At 43.1% G+C, this 26613-nt stretch overlaps 1 protein-coding gene across 1 annotated transcript in view; it reads right to left on the bottom strand.

The window, feature by feature from the left end:
• Positions 1-26613, bottom strand: part of zmiz1a (zinc finger, MIZ-type containing 1a) — a 98259-nt gene that overhangs the window by 35261 nt on the left and 36385 nt on the right. Inside the window, 1 exon segment of the mRNA XM_034152074.1 lies at positions 25255-25331. The gene's annotated coding sequence lies outside the window, so the exon portion shown is untranslated.

Below are 26613 nucleotides of genomic sequence, written 5' to 3'. Positions count from 1 at the left end.
CAAAGGCCTCTGGAGGGAAAAACCATATTCTTTGCATAAAATATGTTCTGTTTGAGTGAAATAATCATGGCTTTGCATGCAATACTATGGAAAATATGGTGTCTTAATGGTTCATCTTCTTATAAAGTGTAGAGGGCAGTGCTGAACAATATAAAAGGAGCAAGTCTGGCCAGAGATCATCTTCATTATTCAGCAACAGTGTGAAAAGGGAGAACATAACTATCACTCCTGCTCTCTGGACACAGTGGGGGATCTTCTCTCCTCCTCCTCCTCCTCCTAGTCTTCTTCTATACAGCCACAGCTTTTCTTTCTCTCCCTACTCTGTGCTTTTCGTCCCCTTTTCTATAGCCCTCAGACATCATTAGAGCCACCCAGCGTGCGACTCCTTTCCACCACCTTCTATTTTCCGTTCTATCATTTTCCTCTCTCCGTCCCTCATATCTCAACCCTCCTGCCACTCTTCCTCCCTCCTCCTCCTCCTCCTCCTTCCTCCCTCCTCCTTCCTGGGGCCCCGTGCGGGAGCTGCCATAACAGGAGGTGGAATGGATTCATTTGCTCTAATGTGGTTTGGGCTGCAGCGTGGCACGGCACAGAGCGACACTTTCTCCCAGCGCACAGAGCTCCTCTCCCTCTCTGTCTGCAGTTCATGTGTTTTCAAACAGACCAATCAACACCACTCAGCTGTGCTGGCCTGCCTCTCCCCCTCCCTCCCACCATCTCTGCTCTCAGTGTGTCTGTACAAAGCTACCAGCCCTCTTTCACACACACATGTACACACTATTATCTCTATTTGCAAACTCCAATTGACAGACAGTCCCTTTCTGCTCTCATTGCCTTCTTTTCTCCATTCTGTCTTTTTACAAACTACTTCCACCATCACATCTCTGCCTTGTTTCAGTCTGTGCTAATCCTCTCCTCTAATCTCCCCCCCTCCTCTCCCTTTTCCCCTCCCAGCAAAGCCATCTATTGGCCACATCGCTCCCTCCGGCCTTTATAAAACTCAACAGCATCATAACCACCAGCCTCAATAAAAATGTGAAATGGCTTGTCCCAGGGGTGGAAAAAATAAACTCTAAATGTCGCTGTTTGTTTATCTTCTGTTTTAATGTGACAACCACAGCAGCACCGGGCAGCTATGTGACACCCAACACTGCGATGCAAACAGCTGTGATGTGGGGATATGTGAGCTGCTCTGTTGCTGTCTATAAATATGGAGCTTCAGTTATGGAGTATTGCAGGTATGCACCACCAGATACCCCCGGGAGCAGACGATTATTTCACCACTCAATGTGGGAGATCAAAAAAGAGCACCATGTTCTAAGTGAGCACAGGGTCTTCTTTAGCTAATATATTTTAGAAATGGTAATGGCTACACAGTACTTAAGCAGTATTTTGATGCTTACATGCACACATAATACTGTATCTGTAAACAATGACATTGTATTTGTCGGTTAATTGAGTCATCGTTCATCTTCGAGAATTCTTACATAAAGTCGTTAGTTGCTTGTTTTGTCTAACTGTTAAAAGTCCCCCGAATTAAATTTGCAGTATAACCGAGAAGGAAAATAAAACCACATTTGTAAAGCCAGTAACTGCATTTCTTCTTGAATCAATTTATTTCTGTCACTCAACTTATATTTCCCCTTAGCACGTCGTGAAGGCTAAAAACAGATCAAAAAGGTTATTAAACATTGTCCTTGTAAACAGAGACATGACTAATAAGACACTGTTTGCTAACAGGTTCATAATATCAATTTAAAATGCGTTATGTCACTGTCGTGCTTGTTGCAGCAGGTCGTGATGCTCCAACATTAAAAAAAAAACAGTTATAGCATAAGCTGCCATAATACTGCTCGTCAGATGGTTGACACAATTCTGAAACAACCTCCTCTGAACCTTCCTGACATTTGGGGGCTGTGTACGACCATTTCTGTAACTTTCAGGAACTGATATTCTGACATTCACTCCCACTCCCCACACACCATTTTTGTGCAGAAGTGACAAAGTGACCATTTTTATTTATTCTTGACACAACAGAGTGCAAAATATCGTGTCTGAAATTGTGCACCTTTATCATTATATTTAAACCATATGGCACACTGTGTGATGGCTGACTTTATTTTATAATGAAAACAAAAACCCAAGACGATGCCTTACATCCTAAATAATGCTTAAACATTGTAATTTGATTAAATAACAATTTAACTTTAAGTATTTGTAGACTTTCTTTGTTATCCTTGTGTGTGTGTGTGGGCCCATGCAAGTGCACATTTCTATGTTTTGATTGCCTCAGATGCAATAATAGGGAAAGTCCATCTACCCACTCGTGAGATACGGAATCAGGTCATCCATGAGCAGAACGGAGCTTGAGCCTCACGTGATGAATGAATGAACTCCTTATTCCATAGACATTTCCAGTTGCTGAGGACTATAAATACCAGCTGGAGAAGATTGTATGTCCTGGCTGCCAAATACAATTTTCCACTGTCACGAAAGGCAAGATTCTATCACTTGGGATGAAGCAAAGGTGTGTGTGTGTGTGTGTGAGGCCATCGTCTAGCATTTATCGCTGCACCAGGACATCATAAGACTTCCTGAAATACTGAGTCCTTCCAGTGAAAGAGTGCATAAAACTCTGAAGCTTTATTAAGTGGAATAACAGCAGTCGGGTACATGAGGAATATATGAGGAGATGACAGTGTATCTGAGGAGAGGAGAGTGATTGACAGTGCAGTGTGACAGGCTTGTGTAAAGCTAACCTTACGGGCCTGACTCCAGCAGAGCAGTTAGCTCACACTCCGCCCCCTGTGACTGCTGAATGGGTAAACTGACAAATTCCATGTCCTTCGGTTTCAGCAACGGCAAACTGCTGACCCAAATGCAATTAAACAACATCCACTGGGGTGAGTGTAACACATCGATGTACGGTAGCATATGAATGTGCATGTGATAGTCTTTGCGGGGAGAGGGTGATGAAGTGTGTGCAGAAAAGAGAAACAGAGAGACAGGAGCAGAGAGTGAGACTTACAAAGAGCGAGTGTGATTCAATCTGCTCAGTAAGCCATGAAATGGTATTGGTGTCATTAGGGAGAGCAAAAATATATCTGTGCCAGTCTGCCCTCTACTCCCCTTGTCTTTGACACTCCAAAAGCACAATCTTTGCTAAAAAAGCAACTAGCCAAGCCTCTCTGCACTTGGCGGAACAAAACGTCCTACAGTGCTGCAACCTTTATGTCTCCCACTGATCTTTTGTGAGACAAATCCAATTAAACATTACAAAAACATATTCCTAAGATGTTCCAATTAGAAATCCGTCTGATTTCATACACACAGTACGGCCAGTCGGCACAGAACATGCCATTTGTTGAAGGAGAGAATGAAAAGGACCGTACTATGCTGTGCAAGGACTTCTTTAAAAATCCAAACTTTTTCAGAGCACAACTGACCGAAGGTAAATTGCTGCTTTGCTCATAAAAATCCCGAGAAAACTACTCAACAGTGCCGAGTCAATTCAGTTAACAAAGGACATCTTCAGAAGAATTACCATCATCTAACAACTGAGGAAAATACCTATTGTATCATAAATATATCATACAAACAGACAATTTAAACTGAAGTAATGATCTGTCAATAAAGCTGGCCATCAAATCACTTATCGAGAAGTGTTTTCCTAAACTTCGATAACTGCCTGCATTCAACGCCATTCAGTAATGATGTGAAACTTTTCACCGCCAAGGAGGTTTTATTTTCGTCTCGATTTGTCAGTCTGTTTCTCTGTTTGTGAGCAGGATTTGTAAACTTTGTATAAAAGGTGTAGTATTGGGTCAAGGAAGAACCCATTCAATTGGAGAGGATCTGATCATTCAAGTGACCGCCCCCTCGGGTTGGAGCAACCACACAGCTTCAGATACTGTATCAACACATCTTCTTTGTAGCTTCATGAAAAAGTTGAAGTCGGAAGAGCTATATTTGCTTTGGTGAAGGTCTGTGCTCTCAGACTGCCATTGTCGTTTATCCTTGCAACATTGTTTTAAGTCTAAAGGCCCTGACACACCAGGCAGTCACCAGAGAACTCGCCGACATCCGACACCGACAGATCCATCGACGAGTTCTCCTGTGTATTGGCCGTGTGTCGCACTGAAATACACCGCTTTACTTCAGCCGAGCACGTACGAACTGCGCATGCGTGAGTGGCAATAACTCTCCTTACCAGCAGGCGGCGGTAGTGTGTATTCGTCATTCAAAATAGGCAACAACCGGAAGACAGAGAAGAAGAACAGACTGATATACAAACAAATAGCGGGTGCCGTTCCATTTTCACTCTCGTCCATCGAAAACATGTTTTAGAATATAAAAATACATGCATGATGAAATGAGCACATAAAGTGCAGACATACTATAAAATCACAGTTAATAGACCTGCATCTGATGATCGCAGTGTTCTGGCGGGTGTGTAGTTTATTGAGTCAGCAATGTAATAATGGCCACTTCTTGCTAAATTTACGATGAGATGAAAAACCGGACTTGACCAAACAAATCACGGAGCTCTCAGCAGAGGACAGCCGGGGACGCTCCCGCCGATATCAGAGATGTCCCTGCTATGTGTGGGAGGTAAGAGAGGACATTTCAATCGTTTGTTTACGTCCCTCACTTCCGTTTCGCTTCTCATTTGCTAGCTGAACAGCTGATCAGAGTGGCTTCTTGGCCCGATAGCTTGTGTCCGACACCCGGCCGATTCAACATGTTGAATCGGCCGGGTGTCGATCGTGAAAGGCCAAATAAGGCGTGTCACGGCCGAGGGTTCGGGACACACCAAATTGACTTTGGGCGACAAGGAACCCGTTTTCGCCCAACAACGCAAGACGGCCGATATCGGCCTGGTGTGTAGGGGCCTTAATGTTTCTCTCCAAGTAGAGCCCCTTCATAGTTGTAAATGATAAGAAGCCATGTTCAAGAATAACACCCATGTTCGCTAGCACATGCACCAGTCCTGTGAGAGCATTTTTGTGGGACCAGCAATGCCAACACAAATGCAAACAAATCAAAAGTGGATGTGTATTGAAAAAGCAAAATAACCTTAGCGAGACCTTCCTAAAAGCATAGAAGGAAAAAGCGATGCTTCCATTCATCTTGCACCGTGTGCCAGGGTGACAGTATGAGTAGCAAAGAACTCAAAACATCAGCTTGCTGTGAAAATGCCTAATGGTGTGCGCGGAGCCCCATCTTCATTCACTGCAGGGACAATCCACACAGGTACTATTTGGCAGAGAGAGCGCAAAAACACAGCTTTGAAAGGCTAATGTGCTTCACTGCAGCTTTCAGAAAAACACTCTTTCCCTTCCACAATGCAATCCACCAGTGTAAGTGTGCTTATTTGTGAACTCGAGCATCTTAGCACAAAGTCCGTCCTGTCAGCTTATCTTAACGCATGCGTGTGTGCGAAACATGTTGAAATTATGTTTGACATAACAGGCAAACAGAGACACACACATCTCCAAGCCCCAAGAGGCTGTAATGTGTTTATTTGCAAACTGATTCTCTGTCAAATGTTATTCTACTGTGACTCTGCTTGTGAGGTTCAAGGCACGTAGAAGGAAGACAAGACAGACGAATAGAGGGGAGAGAAAAACACTCATACAACATATTACATGTAGTGGGAGGCAGGGGGAGACGTGCGCGGAGAGATAGGGGGGGGGGGAAATGGTTGCAGAGCAGGCGAGAGCGATGGCGAGAGGTCATCCCTGGGTAATTTGTTTTGGTCCTCTCAGAGCGCAGACACACAGGGAGCAGGTAAACCAATTACAGTGTGACATGAATCACTAAGACCTACAGGCAGCCACGATGCCGGCCGGCCAGGCAGCAATCCGGGGCGGCCAAACAGCGAGCCGAGTGCACGCTGTTTCTTTCCCCTAAGTGCAGGTCAATCACGAAAGCCAGAGCCATCGCAGACATCTGGAAGGAACCGAACGAGAGACGAAAAACAAACATCATTTCCCCCCACAGCGCTGAGAGATGCTGTGAAGCTCGGACAGCTTTTGAACGTCTTCAGTGGACCTGGATGTTCTTCTGAAGACTTCACAGCGGCTGTTGGGGAACGTGTAATCGAGCCCAACACCAAAACTGAACATGCGATGCAATGCAATGCAGATTCACACAAATGATGGATACATCAATCTAAATCTGACAGTATGTCTCCGTTTCTCAATTCCAAACCCTTCCTCACAACACAACAATAACGATACGGCTCCTTTGAAGAGGCACAAGTTTTTGGATGTCAGATCCTGATGGATGTCAAAGCCACGTCAAATTCTCCAGGGGGAGGTTATGAGTATTTACATGACAAAGACTTAAGCAATTACTTTAATTTCCTTAATCGCCCGATGGCTGTCAGAACCATGTCGTGTCAGGCTTCCGTCACATAAACGCCACTGGCTACATAACTGAGAAGCAGGCAACTTGTAAATAAACAATCATCTAGGTCTCTTTCTCTCAGGCAGAAGCCCTAATCCTCAAGTTGATGCTAAACTGACAGCAGAGAGAGAGAATCAAGTTGACAAGGAGAGGGATTGGACTGGATTAGATATCGCCTTGGCACTTTGGTTTTATTTGATGTGGCCTTGGTGCACGTTGTAGATTCGGGACGGGTAAATATTTGATGAAGGGCGTTATGGTGTTGGTGCTTGCTGCTGCCAGGGGCTGTTCTAAGGGAGCAACTAATAAAGACAGCGGCAGGCAGATTGTCGATCACCACCGGGGCGCTGGCAGAGCAGAGAAGTGGCTGGAGAGCGGTGTGGAGCCTGTCGCACCCCCCCAACATGTTTACCAAAGCATCAGGTCCTCTAATGTTAGCTCAGCGGGGCAAAGATAGCTCTTGCCTTGACTGTAAATCAGTTTGCACGGAGAGCACCAGTGGGGCTCCAGTGAGAAACAGTTGGAAGAGATTTCCTAAGATGTTAAATCTACCATGTTGCTGCCCATTGAAATTAATAAGGGCCTCTGAACTGCTCTCTGAGAGCCACTAACTGGCCATTTGCACTGTCTGGCTCCACTGGAAATGGCACTCCTTGCTTCATCTCACCGACCCTTTCTCCTTTTCTTCTTCTTTTCGTCTCTCCATCACACCCGATGCTCTCTTTTCTCTCTCTGTCTGTTTCACCCCACAATTTCCCATCTTTCTTTCCTCTATCTCTATCGTCTTCCTTACATCTCTCTACCCTCTTCATCTCAGTCTCTTCTCCTCTCTTTCCACCAACCCCCCCCCCCCTCCTTTCTCTTCTGACTCCTTGTTCCCTCCCTCCCTCCCTCCCTTCCTCCTCCTCTTTTCTCTTTTCCCTCTCTCTCTGTCTCTCTCTTCATTCCTCTGGCCCTAAAACCAGCCCCTCGGCCGCCCGCTTGCACTCACTCAGATGGCTGTTACCATGACAACCCTGTTCTTTCAGCTCTTGCAAAATAATGAAGACAATGTGTTTTCCATTTAGATGAGTTTTCTGGCGCAGCAGGGAGATATGGAGTGTCCATCTTGCCTCCTCTTTCACTGCGGAGGAAATGTAATAAAAAAGGGTTTCTAACCTCTCTCTCTCTGACACTGCTTAGCTCAGCCACACACACACACACACACACACACACACACACACACACACACACACACACACACACACACACACACACACACACACACACACACACACACACACACACACACACACACACACACACACACACACACACACACACACACACACACACACACACACACACACACACACACACACACACACACACACACACACACACACACACACACACACACACACACACACACACACACACACACACACACACACACACACACACACACACACACACACACACACACACACACACACACACACACACAAAAAGGTGGTAAAGTGAGCTCAGTATTTGTACCACAGCACAGCAAAGGGTAATGTCTGGTTGGTGTTGCAACAAAACACATCATCTCCAGCGTTAGCCTCTGCACTGTCATCATCAATGTAAAAAGAAAAAGTGATTGACAGGTCGAGTTGGGACTTTGCTGATTAAAAGAAACTGTTATGTTACACAGTGCAAAATGAGATAGATTACATAGTCCCACACCCTGTCGTCAAATCGGAGCTCTGACATTGACAAACTGAGAACATTTTAAGTGCTTCCATTGGGTTTTTGTAACTTCTCAAATATATTTTCACAGCTCCAGTGTGGTAACAAACACCATGACAACTGAAATTGATGGAAAGGGCTCGCTTTCTTTCTCTCGCTGGAATGGATTTATTAAAGTGCACGGCACACGAGGCGAACTGCAATCCAACCACTTGTTAGGGACTGGAAACTAACATTTACGCGGCTCTGAGAGGTAATTCGGTTGCAACAGTCAGGCAACAACGTAAACAAGAAAATCCTGGGGGGGTTTTTATTGCTCTATTTCTAATGACAGCAGTGTTGCAATAAAAAGCCTCGGCTGGAAGAGAAAGAGTAGACTTTGAATGAGTCTTGAAAACTGGTCTATATGTCTAAATTACAGGTGAAATACTGATTAAATGTACAGTTGTTTGTGTTCATATACAGTGTTAGGACTTTGCAGTCTTAAAAATGACATGCCAACATTTAAATATGGGGAAGCTGATGTGCATAGTTCAGGACTTGGGATTGCACACTCAGGCATACTGTATACCTCTTTGAGAAATATATATAGCTCTCTGCTCTTGAGGAGACTAATATGAGAGAAATAGAGAGCGAGCGCAGTATAACATGTGTATGTCTGGGTGTTTACAGTGGAAATAGTGAGTCTGGGACATTTTCTTTGGGTCTCTTTTCCAGTGTTTATGGAGAGTGGTGAGGAACAACACTTCCTGAGAGGAAAGCCAGTTTTCCAAGCCCAAACCCTCTTCCAAGCCCCGCAGACGGGGGACGCTCTGTCTCCAATTTATGTTTTCCACCCAGTGCCGTGTAAACACGAATGTGTAGAAAAACTGTGTGCATGGGTGTGTTTCAGATAATACACACACACACAACACAAAAGGCAGGACTAATGTCGAACAAATGAGCCAAAACATCTCAGATTGCAGTGATCCCCCCGCGCTCCCAGAGTTGATCAGCTGTAATAGACTTCATTCGTGAAGAAGCTGTTACAAGGAGATGGTGTAAAGAGGGTCAAGCTTCACCTAAAGCCCACTCCACTGACCTCCTCCTACTCATCTCTCGAGTTCCTCTCTCCGGCCTGTCAATGCAGGTGACAGAGGGATTTGAAAAGGAAGCAGGGAAGAGAATCTCTCCTACTCTCCTTCTCGCAGTCTCTCTCTCTCTGACGGCCCCCTCCTCTCATTCTTAATTACATCCAGATCAGACTATGAATGAAGTCAGTCTGCTTTTAACAACACCTACAGGGAGTGAAGGAGGGCTTTCCTTGATATCAAATCAAATCTGGCTCCTGGACTCGACAGGTTTTTCTGGCCAATTAAAACTGACACACTAACGCGAGGCTAATGATTATTTTCACTGTTGAATCAAAAAGAGTACGTCACTGATTGAGCGTTGTGGTACTTGCGGTAGAATCAGAGCCATTGGTTTTTTCATTCTAATAATTATTCTCCCTTGTCAAACATTGACATTACCCAGAATGCAATTGAAAGTTCAGGTGAAGAATAAAGTGTGTTGTGCGGCAAATGTAGCATCAAGCCACTAGCTTCAAGAAGACTGGGCTTTAGAGGTCTGGTGAACTAATATCTTTCTAACTCAATACCAGTTTATTTTTATTTTCAAACAACCAACCGGGTTCACAATCACAATTTTCTGCCTCTTTCTGTGATCACAATTGTATAGTATACGATTTCCCTTCAATTATTCAAGTGTTACGTGGAGGAAATATCAGTAAAGAGTAAAAGGCCACCATTCAGGAGCTAATCTTTCTCCATTTTGCTTTACAAATGACCTCATTATTAATAAATTATGAAATTCTTTGATTATTTGTCCATCTCTTGGCGGACTTTAAAGACCAAACCTTTCAGCACTATATCTGATTTCAGTTCTTTGCAGAACCAGCTGAGCTGTTTGTTTGAAGGTGTATCATCCATCAGCTCTCTGTTGTTTGACATGCAGGGAGGTGATGACAACCCGCCATGTGTGCTGCTGTATACATTTAAAAAAAACCTAATCATCAGCTTCAAAAACGCCATCATGTCGCTTTCTTTTCTTGCGTTGTTCACATGCCTGCTGCGAGGTAAAACAACCTGTGTTTGATCCTCAAAGGGTGCAACGCCAGCGATGCACATGCAAACACATATATGAAAAGAAGGTGGGGGTTGTGTATTATATAGTTCCATATGTGTACAGTGATGGCAGCCTTTTGATGAGCGGGTTGCCCGTATGGGGGATTTAAAGTGCTCCACTTGCTTCCCACACGCATCCATTTTTGATGTTCAGCATGTGGCGGGGAACAGCTCCAGGCTCTCTGATCTTCTCAAGACAGTCCTGTCAAAAAGCATGATGGCTGGATGTGGACTGTTACAGCCTCATCTTCGTGTTTACACATGTGAGAGTGTGTGCCACGAGGTGTGTTCATTTGTGTGTGTTTGTACTCTGCCTCTTTCTATAATACCATTGTCCACTGCCACCTGCAGAGCACAGCAACATTAGTAACCCTCTCTCACACACGCACACACACACACAAATCCCAACAGATCAAAACACTGCACTCCATCAAATCCAGTGAAAAGCCTGTTTACTGATGATCCGGTGTGAAGACAACAGGCGGCGGGAGTGGGAGAGAGAGAGAGAGAGAGAGAAAGAGAAAGAAAGAGGTGAGGGGTGAGAGTGGTTGAGGGAGTGAGGCAATCTGGGAGTGGCCAACTGCAGAGGCTTTTATTATCCACCATTGTAAAGAAGCTAGGTGGGATAATTGGTCTCCTAAGCTCAATGCGCAGCATGCATTTTTAATGAGCCCACACTGTTGCTCATTTAATATATAGGCAAGAGATTGCAGATAAGAAAGAACCGCTGATGTTTAAGGAGACAGGCGGACTGAGGGAGACATGTTGAATTATTCCTGTAGTTTGGCTTCTGTTGTTCATTTTGATAGTTTGCTGCTTATTATAAATGTCTTATCGTGCCAGCAGAACTTTTCTGAAACAATTGTATGAATTTCGAGTTTCACTGCAATGTCTGTTATGTTTGTGTTGTTACTTTAATAAGTGTGTCTCCTGTAGGGCGATCATTTAAATGTCAACTTTCTTCCGTTTGTCGATGTGAATGATTTTTGAGGTTCAGTGTGACTATTTCAAAATTGATGTAAGTAAATATTGCCCTGATATACTGTTTAGCAATATCCCAAACATATTCTTATAAATATTATGATATTGATATAAGGGCTGAATATTCACTATTATTTCTGCTGATATTTTCTCAATAAGTAAGTGAATCAATAATTGTATCAAATGTTTCCATCAAAAGTCTTCTTTTCTCAGAGGGAGGCTGATGATATCAGATTATTTAAATAAAAACATATTTTCATTATGTTATTATTATTTTAAGGGACATACTGTAGAGAGGGAAGATTAGCCAATATGGACTTGAGTATTACTAGCACGGCACCAAATTAGCACCATTGTCCAGCCAAATTCTGGTAAAATATGCAAGAGGTTCATATGCCAAAACAAAACCGAATGGTAATCCACTGAGTGGCTGTCTACATATGAACATTTAGTAGTCTTTTGGCCACAGGAACAGAAAGTAAATGTTGCACGCTGCTCTCCAGCATCTAGTTAACAACCCTCTGCAAAGCGGGAGCTACACACTCTGATCAAAACTAACCGCTTGTAAGCCGGAAGCTCAGAAAGGCCAATCCTGCTCAGCCAGGAGCTGTGGGGAAGTACAGAGTTAGCCAATAAAGCACACACCAGCTCCAGCCAAGACTTCTGACCGGTCAAAGCACCTCTTAATGTTCTAACTGACCTCAAAGCACCAAAGAGTGAAACCCCCGCGCTTTACAGCAGTCTCAGGCGGGCTTTACAGGGCTGCGCCAACCAGGAAGTTAAGAGGCTGGTGGCAGGAGCGCAGAGTTTAAGTGAATTAAGAAAACCAAGTCGTGTTTAGCCCCGGCAGGAGTCCATCTCTCCTTGATGGAGGGCGTAATGCCTGGGCTGCCACCTCGTAATAGCATTAAACACCTCCCGAAGTGTTGTTTAGGGGCAACAAACCCAAAGGCTGTGAGCGGGGCCCTTACAATAGAGGACTGCACTTGGACTTGGAACAAAAAAAAATGGTTAGGAAGAAGAGGGGGTTGAAGAGGGGTGGCAGGAGGAATAAAGAGAGGACAGGAGGCAGAGAGGAGAGGTGGCAGGTGGAGGGAGGTTGATTAATGGCAGCTCCTTTTTGCCTCTCTCTCTCTCTCCCCCCGCTGTCCTACAGTACTTCCTTCAGGGACCCCACAGACCTCCTCCAGCATCCTGCTCCAAAGCCCTCCGTGAGATCTCCAGTCGGGGTCCATCCATCAACCCCACTCCCATCCTGAATGCATGATGTAGTCAGCCACAACAGAGGAGCCCACTTCCCTCTGTAGTAAACCTAACCCAGCCCCTGTCTGTCCTCTGTCTTCTCGCCACAACAAATGATTATTTTCAATAAATACAAATGAATTATTCAGTCTATAAAATAGTTTTAAAAAAGGCCACAATGACGTTTTTTTTGTCACAAATTAAAGAACAATTTCATCCACAATAAAAATAGAGATTGAACATAAGGTAACCTTTTATCTAAGTAGATCTTAGTGTCATTTCAATAGTACCAATATTAGTTTTGCTACATGTTTTTTTGAGGAGATAAACATGTTGTATGCGAAAACCATTTTTAGATTCAACAAAATAAGCTCAACCTCTCAAATCTGTGTCTAACGAGCAACCCTACAAGAACTGCGGGATCAATTACAATCGAACTAACACAATTTGATTTCCTGTCTATAAACCAATGGCGTTATTGACTAAATATTTATTCCATAATGTGTTGTCTTCTTCCTTTATGTTGGCATTGTAGTTAGACAGTCAACTTGTGTAGATTCTAGGAATGTTAGCATGACATATGGCAGCTTATACAATCAAAACATTGATTGGCTAAAGCACTTCCTGGAGCTCCAGTGGGGGAGGGCCTATAGTATGGGCTCTGTATATAGTTGGTACATATTTCTATGTATGCTGTTCTCTGTCAGGGTGGTTAAACAGGGTTTGTAGTCATCAAGCCGTGGCCGTTCTCTTTGATGGGAGGACAAAAGCTGCCAAGCGGATGTGAGCTAGCCCCCACCTCCATCTCTACTACCACACACCCCCCTCCCCCGGCCCAGCGGCCAATCCTCTCCTCTGACTGAGCAACACACGCACACATACAGACGCAGAAAGCTGAGCATAAGCATCTGGATAACACAAATGGATTCTATTTTCTGACAGCTGACAGACGGACCTGCCGGACGGCCGCCGCTAATCTGCCACCTCCTCCTCCCTGCACCACCTATAATCCCCGACAGGGACACAAACAGTGGAAAAGAAAGAGAGAGGGACAGAGAGAGAGATAGAGAGAGAGAGAGAGAGAGAGAGAGGGAAGGAGGGACGCTTGCATAATTGTAAAAGTAGGCTTGATCTTAATTCCTCGCCTGGAATAAAATGGACTGCCCACTGGCTAAATAAACACTTGTTGGCCACTTTGCTAATGCTACTCAACACAATGGAAGACAGATGATGTTTCATTCATGCTCTCTGCTGCCTTGTTTGATTTTCTGGCGCAGCAGAGTGTATATAGTAGAAGAAATAATAAACTTTGGAGTCCGATGAAAGCTGCAGCAGTGTAGGTCTTACTCAAGTCTTGTTATGTGACAAAAGACTCGGCTGCAAACACGCTCCGAATGATAAAACACACAGTGAGAGCCATATTTCTTCCAATTAGGTGTAACTGACTTGTAATTTAGCCCCATCTCCTGTGGGTTTGTATGTGACCCTGCCACACTAGTGGAAGGGGAGCGGACGTAAATATGAGGTGTATGTCTTGTGTACTACAATATGTGCTTTGTATTCATCCCAGATAACAGGAGGCCGTTGGAGGAGAGAAAACAGCAGCCATTGATTTTGTGTGCTGGGCAGGCGTTTCTCCATTCCAAAGTACGGTCGATACACACACACCGAGAGCAGGGAGCACTGGTGGGGTGAGGGGGCTATACACCACTCTGGACACTGCATACATACACACATATCGGCAGTCAGCAGCGAGTGGACACAAGGTCTGTCAGGTAATCACGGCTATCCTATTACCTGCCTGTACATTCGCACACACACACATGATCAGAGGGAAATACCACCACTTTGCAAACACAGGCCTTGATGGAGGCAAAATGAACAAATGGACTCAATAAGGCAATTTACCCACTGTGAGAAGGGCAGCAGAGGGTGGAGGGGGAATGTTTCAGCATTAAATCCTTTATCAAGTAGCCGGCAAATCAAACATTGATTTCCATGAGCCACTGTGCCGGGGGCAATAAGGATCTCCCTCATCAACAGAGGCAGCGCTGGCCACACACACTCACACACACAACAAAAGAGTACACAAACAAACCGACAGCAGGCAATAAATGAACTTTATGTAGAATAGTAATTGCCTGCAAATCTTAATAGGAAAAACATTTGCCAGGCTATTCTGTTTGTTTTGTGCGCCCGGTTTGAAGCTTGAGGGAAACACCGGTCAGCTTTGATCAAAGATGTACTGCCTCTGCTGGACTACTGACCATTAGAGGGACACACTGACAAATATGGCAGCTCAACTCATGTTTATCTGTAATGAGACCAGTTAAAAACAATACTGCTGTTTACTAGAACAGCTACAGTTGATGTTTTCTTTCCTTTTCTTTTCTATAGTTGTGCCCTTGTATGATTTATTATTATTGGTATCATATAAAAATATTCCCATCTATAAAGTCAAATGTTAAGTCCTCCAAAGAGTGAAAAACAACTCTTTTAACTGCAGTAACTTGTGATGAAGTGTTTGGTGCTTGCTGAAAAACACTTGTTTATGAGTAGATGCATAAAAGCCATAATCGTCCCACTTAAGCTACCTTTTCCGCTCAATTTGTGGTACATTTTCATTCACAAAAAATGTCCCCATCCATCCAAAAGCATGAAAAATAAATTAGGAAAATATTAGTACATCTGAAAATAAAATGGCTGGACGTGAAGTTTGACGAAAAAACCCCTCCATGACCTCGATGTGAGGCGGTCATGGGGAAATGACACACATAGACAGATGACAAAATGCATCCATTAAACGTTATGTTACACTGTCGGGTTCAAAGGATGACGCTCCCCTGGAAAAGATTTGAATGAAAACCCTGAGGCAGCTGTTGGGAGTTTGAGAATTTTCCTACCACCTACTGACTAGTTTAAATTGCCCTGCCAATATATGGCAATCAAATATTGGGCAGAAACAGTTGTTAAACCACTCAATAAATTGGCAAGCCATGATGCACGTCATAAATGGTACTACGATCAGGATATTCATTGTATACTATAAGCTTAATTTACTCTTTAGTTGACTGAAGTGTCATTCAAATGAAGGCTTCTTCTTCTTCTTACCGGCCTGGGGTGTTTATTGCTTTATGTTTATTGCCACCTGTAGATCAGTTGATTAGTATCAAACAAATAGCTAGGAATGTTTATTGAGTCTCCTGCATACATGTGCAACAAAGTCTATGCGTTCCTAGTGCATTCTAGTACTAGTGGTTAAAACCTCACAATATACAATTTAAAACAAATCTGTACAGGTGTTTCTTGCATGAGGCCCGCATCTTGTGAAAAAACTAGTCCAAAAACACATAATTTAATGTAAGAGCATCAGACTAAAAAAGTCACAACCTGACTCAAAGTCCACTTATCACGCTAGGTTATTCTCAAACCAGCTGTTTTAAACTGTTAGCTGATAGCCAGTCAGAGACAGAGGATGACAAACAAGCACACTCAGAGGTACGCAGAAACACACGCATGTAAAAGATACACACACTGGGAAGCAAAATGGAAAAACAGGCTCAGGAAATTGGCCAGTTCCTGTATAAGAGAGGTAGAGAAGGAAAGAGGAGGCAGGGGGGTTGAATGGGAGAAAACAGGAGGGGGGGGGGAAGACTGACAGAAAAGGACAGCATGGCTTATGCAACTTCAGTGTCAGTCTTACTGTAGCTTGTTTTTAAGATCTATCCGATTTTCAAAAGTTTCCACTAATTATTTAAACCTCCGAGTCTTTTAAGAAAAGCAGCGACATTTTTCAATCGTTTTTTACTAAAAATGTTGGCATGTCGCCGCTTGTTCAAGTCCCCAAGGAACCTTTTTTTTTTTTTGTATTTGTTTTTATTGAGTCAGGCACAATGAGTTTACATTTATACAGTCCATTTTTTTTTTTTTCCTTTCCCCCCCTCCCCTCCCGGTCCTAGCTAGTAAAGTAAATAACTAAATAAATAGATACATATATAGGTAGAAATAAAGTAATGTAAAAGATAATATTAAAAGAAGATTAATAGATAGGGAAATAAAGAATAATAAAAATAATACATGTACCCATATACTCACATATGTATACCCACATATACACATAGACATACATGTGTGTACATACCTACACACATACACATACTTTTAAATACATGGGCAAAAAAATGATTACTATTATAAATATTATCAAAAGATGCAACAGTGTGGATTTTTGCCGCTTTCTTAAAAGGGCCCTATTATAATCATTTTCAGATTTCATAATTATGTTTTGTGTGTGTCTAATGTGACATGTTTATATACTTCAATGTTCAAAAGGTGCTATATCTTCCTCATACTGTGCTTTTCAGCCTGCTCTGATTGGTTGGCTGGTCGACTCTGTTATGATTAGTTAACTGCTTAGAAATGTCCCGCCCCTGTCCAAAAGAAGTGCCAGTGGTGCGTAGTGATGTCACTTTATCCAGGAAGTAAACAAAGATAAACAACATTTTGATGAGTATCATAATGTTTTTCTTTTCTTCCAACAAAGTAAAAATACATTTGGAATTTGTGTGTGTGTGTGTGTGTGTGCGTGCGTGCGTGCGTGCGTGCGTGTGCGTGCGTGTGAGGCCTAGTCAGACCTTCCTCACAAACCTCAACAGAGTAAACTTTAACCTGGGAGGCCCACGGATCATGACAGATGACCCGGCTGAAATGTGATCCTTCAGGTTTCCACTCTAACGTGAAAGCAGACCGACACCTGACCCTGTGGATGCTCGCTGATCACACACAAAACCCACACACGTTGACACATTTGACAACACACAATGAGAAACACCTGTTAAATCCACAAAGACACACTCTAAAAGTCTACACGCGATTCAACAGGCACATAACATGTTTCAGTGATGCACTACATCTGTATTCCAGTGAGTTTCGTGTATTATTTTCTCCACACACGGAAGCAGTTCTCACTTTAAACAAGCATTTCTTAACTCACAGCAGATATTACTCTGTCTATTGCAGCTGCTGCAGTGGGCGAGAGAGTGTGTGTGTCTGGAGAGGGTAACAAAAGAAACACCATAAGTATGCACTGCTCATATTTCTCAAGCAGACGTGTCGAGTATTTGTTAAAGGACGGACAGAGTCGAAAAGATAGTAGAGCAAAGAGGGGGAGGGGGAGCGAGAAGTGAGACGACTGTTTTCAGCTCTTGATCCACTTTCCAAAAAAAGTAAAATTGTTGTTTGCTTGTGTTTTCATATGTTCATTTGTATGTGGCTTTATGTGGGTGAAACCTCCACTTAAATTGTCTGATTCTGATAAACAAACACGCAGAGAGACACCCCAAATCTGGGATTCAAACATCAATACTTGAACACTAACGGAAATGTGTCCAACAAATCCAGTATTGAAAATTTGCAGCAATGTTCGTAAATTGTACTATTTTGTCTTTAATTCAACCTTTTGTACAAAAAAAACCCACACATTTCAAACATCAATGGAGGTCTTTGGCACAGAGGAAAAATCTAAAAGCAATGTTTGTAGGATCAATATTTAGTTGTTTTGTGTCTTTTTATGAGATTTCTTGACAGTTTGGAAATATCCAACATCAGCCCCTGACCTACCATTAAATAAAACTACAAAACAGGTATTTAAAGGATAATTGTGTTAGATGTCATACGGAAATGGCTGTGCACAAACGAGGAGGTGGGATTGAAAGATTATAAAGGTTTCCCTCAATGAAAGGAATCCAACTTTTTGATTAATTATATGAATGGACTGAAGTGGATATGGTACCTATCCACACTATAAAAGCCATGTCCATGTGTGTACATGTTTGTATGTAAGCGTGTCCTTTTCCTTTTCACAGTTCATTAAAAGGAGCCACTTCACCGCTGGCTGTTGTAAAAGGAGAAGCAGCAGCTCCGAGCTCATTGTGGATCCACTAATCCTTCACTTATCTGAACCACGTCAATACTACCCCCACCTTCCACACCATGCACTCTTTCTCTCTGAGCTTCCTTCTCCTCTGTTTCCTCCCCCAGCCCTCCTCACCCGCAACCCTTCCCGCCCTTCAGCTCTCATTCCAGCCTTGTTGTCCCTCCAGCCCCCCAAGGTGCTGCTTGAAATCCATCCTATCTCTTTTTTCTTCGTCTGGACAAAACAGAAAGGCTACATGGAGTAATAACACGGAGCAGCATGGGGTGGGATGGCCATGGTAAGGTTATTAAGCCTTGCACACAAACACACGGTTCGCCACAGGGCCACTGAGGTGAGGCCCCAGGGGGTGTTAGGCCATTTCCGTGTGTGTGTGTGTGTGTGTGTGTGTGTGTGTGTGTGTGTGTGTGTGTGTTGAGAGATGGCACTATGTGTTCATGCTGGGAGGAGTGAATGATGAAGCCACCCACCTTTTACTCTCGCTATCAAACTAGTGTTTTTTTTCTTAAGGCCACTTCTCATATCAAAGACTATCTTGTTTTTTATTCAATTCAAGCTGCTAGTATGCAGTCCTTTCTGCTGTTATAGTCAATATTTTTAAATGGTAACACAGTCATTAAAAAAAAAAAAAAAGGTCCTTACTCTAAAGGGTTGCTTAAACTGTATTCTTAGAAATGAAATGCCTCTTCAAACAGCATTTATGGTCATCATGTAATAGCAAAAGTCTTCACAGAAACCCAAACAAATTCAAGTCATTTAAGTGGGTTAACAGCTCCTTGAGGCAGAGAGAGACATGTTTCACTGCAGGTTTTTACAGACTGTCAGCCCCTGTAGCTGGTTGAGTAAAAAAAAAACCCACATCAAGCTGTACGAGTTCTTTGGTTTCCTTCCTCAAATAAAATAATATCTGTATATACTGTAGAGGGGAATTAAGGATGGAATCAGATCAGAAAAGCTGCATTTAATGGACCTGAGGCGAGGAGAGGTCCAGTTGTAACTAGCTCTTTACAGCAATAAGGATCTAGGCTCTTTAAAGAGGATTTGGCCTGACCCACCACTCTGTAGCTGGGAGCTGATACAGCAGCGGATCATTTTTCATCTCCAAATCTGCTTTGGCATGGTCAGGAGTGGCAGTGTGTGTGCGTGAGTATGTGTATGGCTGGGAGGGGAAGAATGGCACTCACACAAAACATGCAGGGACTCAGAGAGAGGAGAGGGGGCCGTCAGCCAGGGTGCATTGTGGTCCATCTCTAGTGTTTTTCTATTGGTGCTACTCTGACAACACGAGGCTTGGTCTTCCCTCACTGCTCAGCTGAGCAATCAGGTCACCTCATCTTGACAGACACTAACACACGCACACACAGACGTAAACACACACACGCACACACACACACACACACACACACACACAACATGCCGCCCGCAGCTGTTGCCAATGATGTCAGTCCTGATTTGGCCAAACTAGCCTTTTGTTTCACAGCATGAACACGGAGCAGAAGAGGAAGCTTCATTTGGCAAAACAGCAAGAATGTTTCTGTCTCTTAGATTGTTTGGGGTGGGATTAGCTACTGGCTGCTAATATAAACGTCTGAATGCGAAAGGCGGTGTAAAGATAAGATGAGATCAAATACAAATAGATAACAAATGTAATACTATCCATACGCAATAGCTTAGAGAATTGACTATACTTGTTATAATAATCAATTCACTGTTTAATAAATCATTAACCTAAGTCACATTTTTAATAGATGAAATGTCTTACAAATGAATAGCAGCTAAATAAATATAAATGAAGTTATAATCTGCATCTACACACACACAGTTAACATTTTTAAATATATATGTGTTTGTGTATATCATTTAAACAATTTGAGAGACAGGTATTTTTAGTTTAACATTTGTGGGAACAGTTATTTAAATATTTATAAGTGAAAACAAAGAATAAACACACACGATCATTTCAAAACTAACTTCTAAGTAATATATCAATTAAATTAAACCAAAAATAATAATGATAATACAACAACTACAAGTGTATGATAAGTGCCAGCCTTCACAGCAGGTTACTGACACATCTCTGTAATGAGTTGTTTAAAACACTTATATATGACAACACAAAGTTAAAGGCCGCTGTTCTAGTTAAAGCCCCCCCCCCCCCCCCCCCCAATCCTTTTCCCCAACACAAACACTCTCCGCCTCCAGCCCCCTGATGTCTGTTGGCAGGACAGTCAGAGGAGCTTAATTGGTACTTTCTCATTTTTTCCTCTTTCTCACTCTCTAACTTTGTCACTCTCTCATTGGGCTGTGTGTGTGCACACGTGTATATATCTTTCATAGTGCAGAAAAAGCACTAGAGAGTGTGTGTGTGTGTGTGTGTGTGTGTGTGTGTGTGTGTGTGTGTGTGTGTGTGTGTGTGTGTTCATGGCGAGAGGACAAGAGCGTGGGTGCTACTAAATGAGACAGAGGCCAAAGCAACTGCACACTCTGTGGCAGAGTGATTGGGCAACACAACTCAGTTAACCAAATCTTGGAATGAGCTTCCACTGAATACAGCGCACGCCACAAACACACATGCAAGCACGCACACACACACACACACACACACGCAAGTTGTCCCAGTGCCCAGGCAGCTTTCCTGCTGCCGATAATGAGGAGGTTTGGAGATGTGCATGTTTGTGCAGATCTAAAACACACACTTTAATGGCTAGCTTGATGGCTTGAACACTCTGCCAATCACACAGCAGTTTGAGTCAACTGCATTCTGCTTACTTTCACATTTGTGTTCAGTAGCTTTCATCACTGCACACTCAGAAACACACACAGTGTCTCATATCACACCTGCTGCCAAGAGATATACAAACATAGCATGAGACACCCTTTAACTGAGCTATAATGCTGTCAGTGACATTTTAGAAAATAATCCTACTTCTCCTGACATTTAATGCGGCAGGCTGGTTATGGTTCATTCTGCAGCCTGCCTCTTGATCTGAGATGTGTTTTAGTGGTAGCCCGCCAGCCAGGGCTGCTTGTTAGAGCAATGATTTGATTAGGTCTGCGCTGATTACAGTCTTGTTGGATACAATCTACGGCTCATTGAGGGAGGGAGGGAGGGAGGGAGGGAGTGATTGTGAGCGGGACTGTCAGTTTGTCAAGCTGTCAGGAGCACTGCTGTATTATACTTCTGTGTTTAGGCGAGGTGTGTGTGAGTAGCCTAGCGGAGATTTAAAATGAATCAGCTGATATGAAAGAGCACCAGTGAGGATATTAATACAAATCTTTTAGCAGTTATCAGCACTCAGAGGAGTCATACACATGCTGCGGTTCTTTGAATGGCATCACAGCAACAGGAAAAAGGAGCAGTACATCTGGACGGCTCCCATTTCACAAACAACCCTATCGCAGACAAACACTTTTAACGGCAAGTGGCTTCTCTTGGCATTGTGCTGGAGAGCTGTAGACTTTGCAGCACAGTGGCGCAGCAGCTCAACCGTGGTGTGTAATATTGGCTGAGAACAAATAATCTGAAAAGCCTCAAATGCCCTCTGCCTTTGTAAGCTTTATGAAATATTAACCAAATTAATCTACGGTCTTTTTTTTCTTTCCCTGAGCACATAATGTACTGCAACTGATTCACTGTTCAGCAACAATCATCCCTGAGATTAATTCTAAGAAATGCAGCAACATTTTTGATCTCTGAAAGCCGGGGACAAGGTGTAATTATTCCCTTCCATATATCATGTTTTCTATTAATTAGGTCTGCGCCAGTGAACGCTGCCCTGCTTGTCGGAGTGACAGCCACAGAGCCACAGGCGTCTCTCAACACAGCTTTATTCCTGACAGCAAGTGTGCCGGGTTATTATAACATTATGGGGCTTAACAGGCAGCAGTACAGCATCTGATCTGAGGTCAGTTTCGTGTTGTACCTCATGAAGATATTTTTAAAGACCGATATGATACCCTGTTTAGTAAAGCAATTTCTAGATGCCTCGAGGCAGAACAAAAGGGCAGAGGTCAGTGAGAGCAGAAAGAGATTCACTCCAAACATGTGACCAGAAAATCAGGTCCGCAAAGTCAAATAGAAAATCATTTGAAGGGATTTTATAGATTGCAGATTTAATGTCCGTCTGATAGAGGGAAAAAAAAGAGAGATCAGAAATAATCCTTTTAGCTGTTTGTTTGGTAATCTGATTTAATCTGATTTTTAGGCTGCTATCTCTGGTTGTGTTTACTGATGCTGTGTCTGGATTGACCACAGCCATTTTCACCTTTAACACCCCTCCATTCCCCCTGTGATACATCAGGGTGAGGGCTTGGCACATAAACAAAAATATCGGTACATTTAAATCCCCAAATCCAGCAATATGTCTGCTTATGAAATGATTTTGCGTTCTGACATTGCTCCGGAGCAGGACACTACGGCTGTCCCTGCTCCAAATAAATGACCTACTTTGAACATTAACACCCATTTACATGGAGGCAAAATTCAGGGCAGCTTTATAGTTTCCGTCCCCGGCTCAGACACTTCTCGCTTTAAGTACGATGTGGCTCCCGTCCAATTCTTAGAAAACACAGATTTTTCACATCTTTGAGGGGATCACTCACAGCTGAATGGAGACAGGTACAGTAAAGCCATATTTCCTTTAACCTGACTGGAAAATAGGTGCTTAATATATGCCAGGTTTTTGAGCAGAATCGTGCTTTTGTCGTTAAGTTAAAAGGAAGGTGAGGTTGGCACAGAGGCCCACCTAAGGTGCTCCCGACTCAGGCAGAGCTATTTCCAGACCGACAGCCCCCCCCGTCTCCTCCACCTCTACCTCTGGTGGGGAAACCACACCACTGCACAGGCCCCCGTCACAGACTAGACTCAAGAATGGATCCATTATTCACAGAGGCTGTTAGGGGACTGGCACACGAGGGTGGGATGTGGTAGTGGGACACGAACGCTCACTTTTACTTAACTTAGAAATGCTCAAGCAAGCAAAATATATTACAAGAGACAAGTATCTTTAGGAAAACAAAACAGGTCGCTCGGCAGTTCATGTATCATTAGTAAAGCTCAACAATATATCAATATCCACAGTGTCATTTGCTCTATGTAAAGTCATCAAAACAGCTTGCCACTGCGTTCAAGTGCGTGCTTAATGCCGAATTAATATGTGTGAACTATCTGGGACCATGTGACTGGAGGCACACACTGAGACATAACACAAAGCAGCGCAACACAATAGTGCAATGAAAGTCAACACAGCTTTAGACACACACGTCATATCAAGTTCAGAGAACGCTCGACAGCACAACGCAGCTCCACACAACTCGACATGGATGAATGTGTTCCCTCTCTCTTTCTCACACACGCACACACACAGGCAGGCCAGATTGTATACGAGTTTGCTCACGGACCATGATAAGAAAATGTGGTAAATGCGTAATCTGATATGCATGACTTGAGGTTTCTCTCTGCCTTTCTATTCCTCTTGGAAATCGCAGGTTGCATCCATAATTTACACCAGCCTCCGTCTGTTTCTCTCCTTTCCACTCCGCTCCCTCCCTCTTTTTCCTCTCTCCATCTCCTCTTCTTTCTCCTGGCAATCTGGCTTTTGCAGCTTTGCTCATTAGCATATTGCAGAATGTGCAGATGCCACCAAAAAGTATTCACCTTCCAGCGCTTTGATGCCGTTTTGCATGTACACAAACTACGCCGTCGACATTTTGCGCAGCCTCCTAAACAAAAGCAGAGGGACGCAGTCTCCGTATACTAAAACATGTTGGGGCCATAATGTGACATCCTTTAGTCTGATGTTTCCTCACATCCTCATTTATCCCAAGTACATCATCCATCACGTCAGTCAAAGGTTATTTGACACTGTGATGACGATTGATGGAATGTGTCTTCTCAGTCAAGGTTTAAATGAACACTTAATATTCATGCGGTCTAAGGGATATCTGAACACATGATGTTCATGCTGTTCAAAGGCTAATTGAACACAGTATTCATGCATGTTTTCGCATCAAATGGGACTCCTGCAGCTCATGCAGAAGAAAGCAGATGACAGGAGGATGGGGATATGGGGATTACCAGTTTTCATCCTCTCACAGACTGATACTGATATAGCGAGATCAATAGACATACATGGTAACTCACCATTGGTTCAACGCTGTTAACACTGCTGTTCAGGTTTCACACCCTAGGGACAGCTTGAAGAAGAGCCAGAAATGTATCACCTTTGTGGCATACATGCTCTAATGTGGTGGTGTAAACATCCATCCAATGGGCATTTCTTGATTTGGGCTATTGTGACTCACTGGCTTGTTACCTGACAAGCACCAGCTGTCTACCATGCAAGAAGAAACATCATCAACCACAAACTCTTGATCACATAAATCAACTCGTAACATATGCTTTCATTCAAAACAATGGCAGTAAACCTCTCGTGGCGATGTATGTTCTGATGTGCATGTGGTCTCTGGAAGTGTTTTGGAGAATACGACACTTTTTAGTATCAATTTCAGGATTGTTGGGAAATAGAAGGAGCTAACATTTTTCTCCACAGATGATTTTAGTTTGAAAGATCTGTTTTTTCTTTGGCTCCTCTGACTCAAAATATATCAAATGCCTTTGGTGTTGCATGATCACCCATGTTTTGTTCTAGTACAAAATGTCTTTGTGCTTCATAGCTAGTATGACACAACCGAAGATAACATTAAAACTGTAGTCACATCTTCTTGTTCGCAAAACCACACTGACGCATATCTGTTCCACCGTAGGAGCTGATTGCTCGGATGAACACATAGGTGATAAATCAGGATGCTTACCAGTGTGGATGAGGACGTTTCTGTGTTTCCTAATGGGCAAAATCCGTTCTTTAATCCTCATCAATCACAGAGCGAGTCTAAAATGAAACAAAACAGAATGCGATGCACATCAGGGAGTGTGACAAAACACAATCTGCTTTTTTGTGATAGGAAAACAAGACTTAGGTGGCATCATTTATCGAGATGTAATAAAGCACCCTGTCGTGCATCTGACAGATTGGAAGCACATAACAAGGACTTGACAGAGCTGGAGACAATGTGCATCCCTAATCCCCGCCAAATATGAAACATGAAATACTTAAATGACAAATACAAGTTGATTGTTCGTCTTCCTCGTGAGTGTTTTGCGCCCATGGAGTAGCAGAAGCAGCTGTCTTTGAACTCTCTAGGCTCTAATCATGGAGGAATATTTCTTCCCTGCGACTGGCTCTTCTCGAGCTCTGATGTTCAGATCTCCTAATGGGACGACCATTCGCCTTCTATTAATGCACTCGCTTACTTTACAGGACTGCATCTTTACCGCACTTATTTCTGTGTTTGAAACTCCCACATCATTTCATATTCTGATAGAGTGCTTCCCAAAACCGTCTGGCTTAAATGTATTCCACATGTGTCCTCGTACAGTAGGCGGACATGAGCTATCTTCACAGGCTACAGATTGCCCCACATTTAATTACTGTTAACACCAGCGCTAGCAAGCTAAATACGCCTCCATGATTTATTCATTTTCCCCCATATTTGAGTCAAATTAAATTAGTCATATGAGTTTAATTAAACTAAATATGATCTGATATTGTAATTTCACACTTGGATATGGGATACAGAGAAGGGTACTTGAGCACAAAGAAACCGTGGTATACCAGCGCTCATTAGAGGCTCTTCTGTGTAGTCATGTTGGCATTACCAACAGCAGCATTAGCTGAATGATTGCTCCTAATCAAGGTTTACACCATGGTTTACACACTGGGAGGTTACCTTTATTCCAAAAGAAGCGGGATCACTCTGCTAACACCATTATTCACCCCTCCCATTAGTCATCGAACCGTGGCTAATACAAGTAACTCCCCTCATATTTTCTGGGACCTTCGCTCTGCTCATTGTTGTTACCGAGTGCAATTAGGGAAAATAACTGTTTATTCCTCCAGTTTAAAGGGCCAGTTCACTCCTCCCTAAAAAAACTCTCTATAGTGGCACTTAGCCATAAAAGAAAAATAGAGAAATAGTGTATTTGTTGTGTTCACAAAAAAACTAAAACATGTTCAATGTATTATACAGAGTAACAAAAACACTTTTACTGCAAAAAAGATGTTAAGGTTGAATGTTTTACATGTCAATTTTTCAACAAAATGCATTCGCCTT

Source organism: Trematomus bernacchii, unplaced genomic scaffold (assembly GCF_902827165.1).
Source record: "Trematomus bernacchii unplaced genomic scaffold, fTreBer1.1, whole genome shotgun sequence".
Classification (NCBI taxonomy): Eukaryota; Metazoa; Chordata; class Actinopteri; order Perciformes; family Nototheniidae; genus Trematomus; species Trematomus bernacchii.
This window is presented reverse-complemented; position numbering and strand designations above follow the sequence as displayed.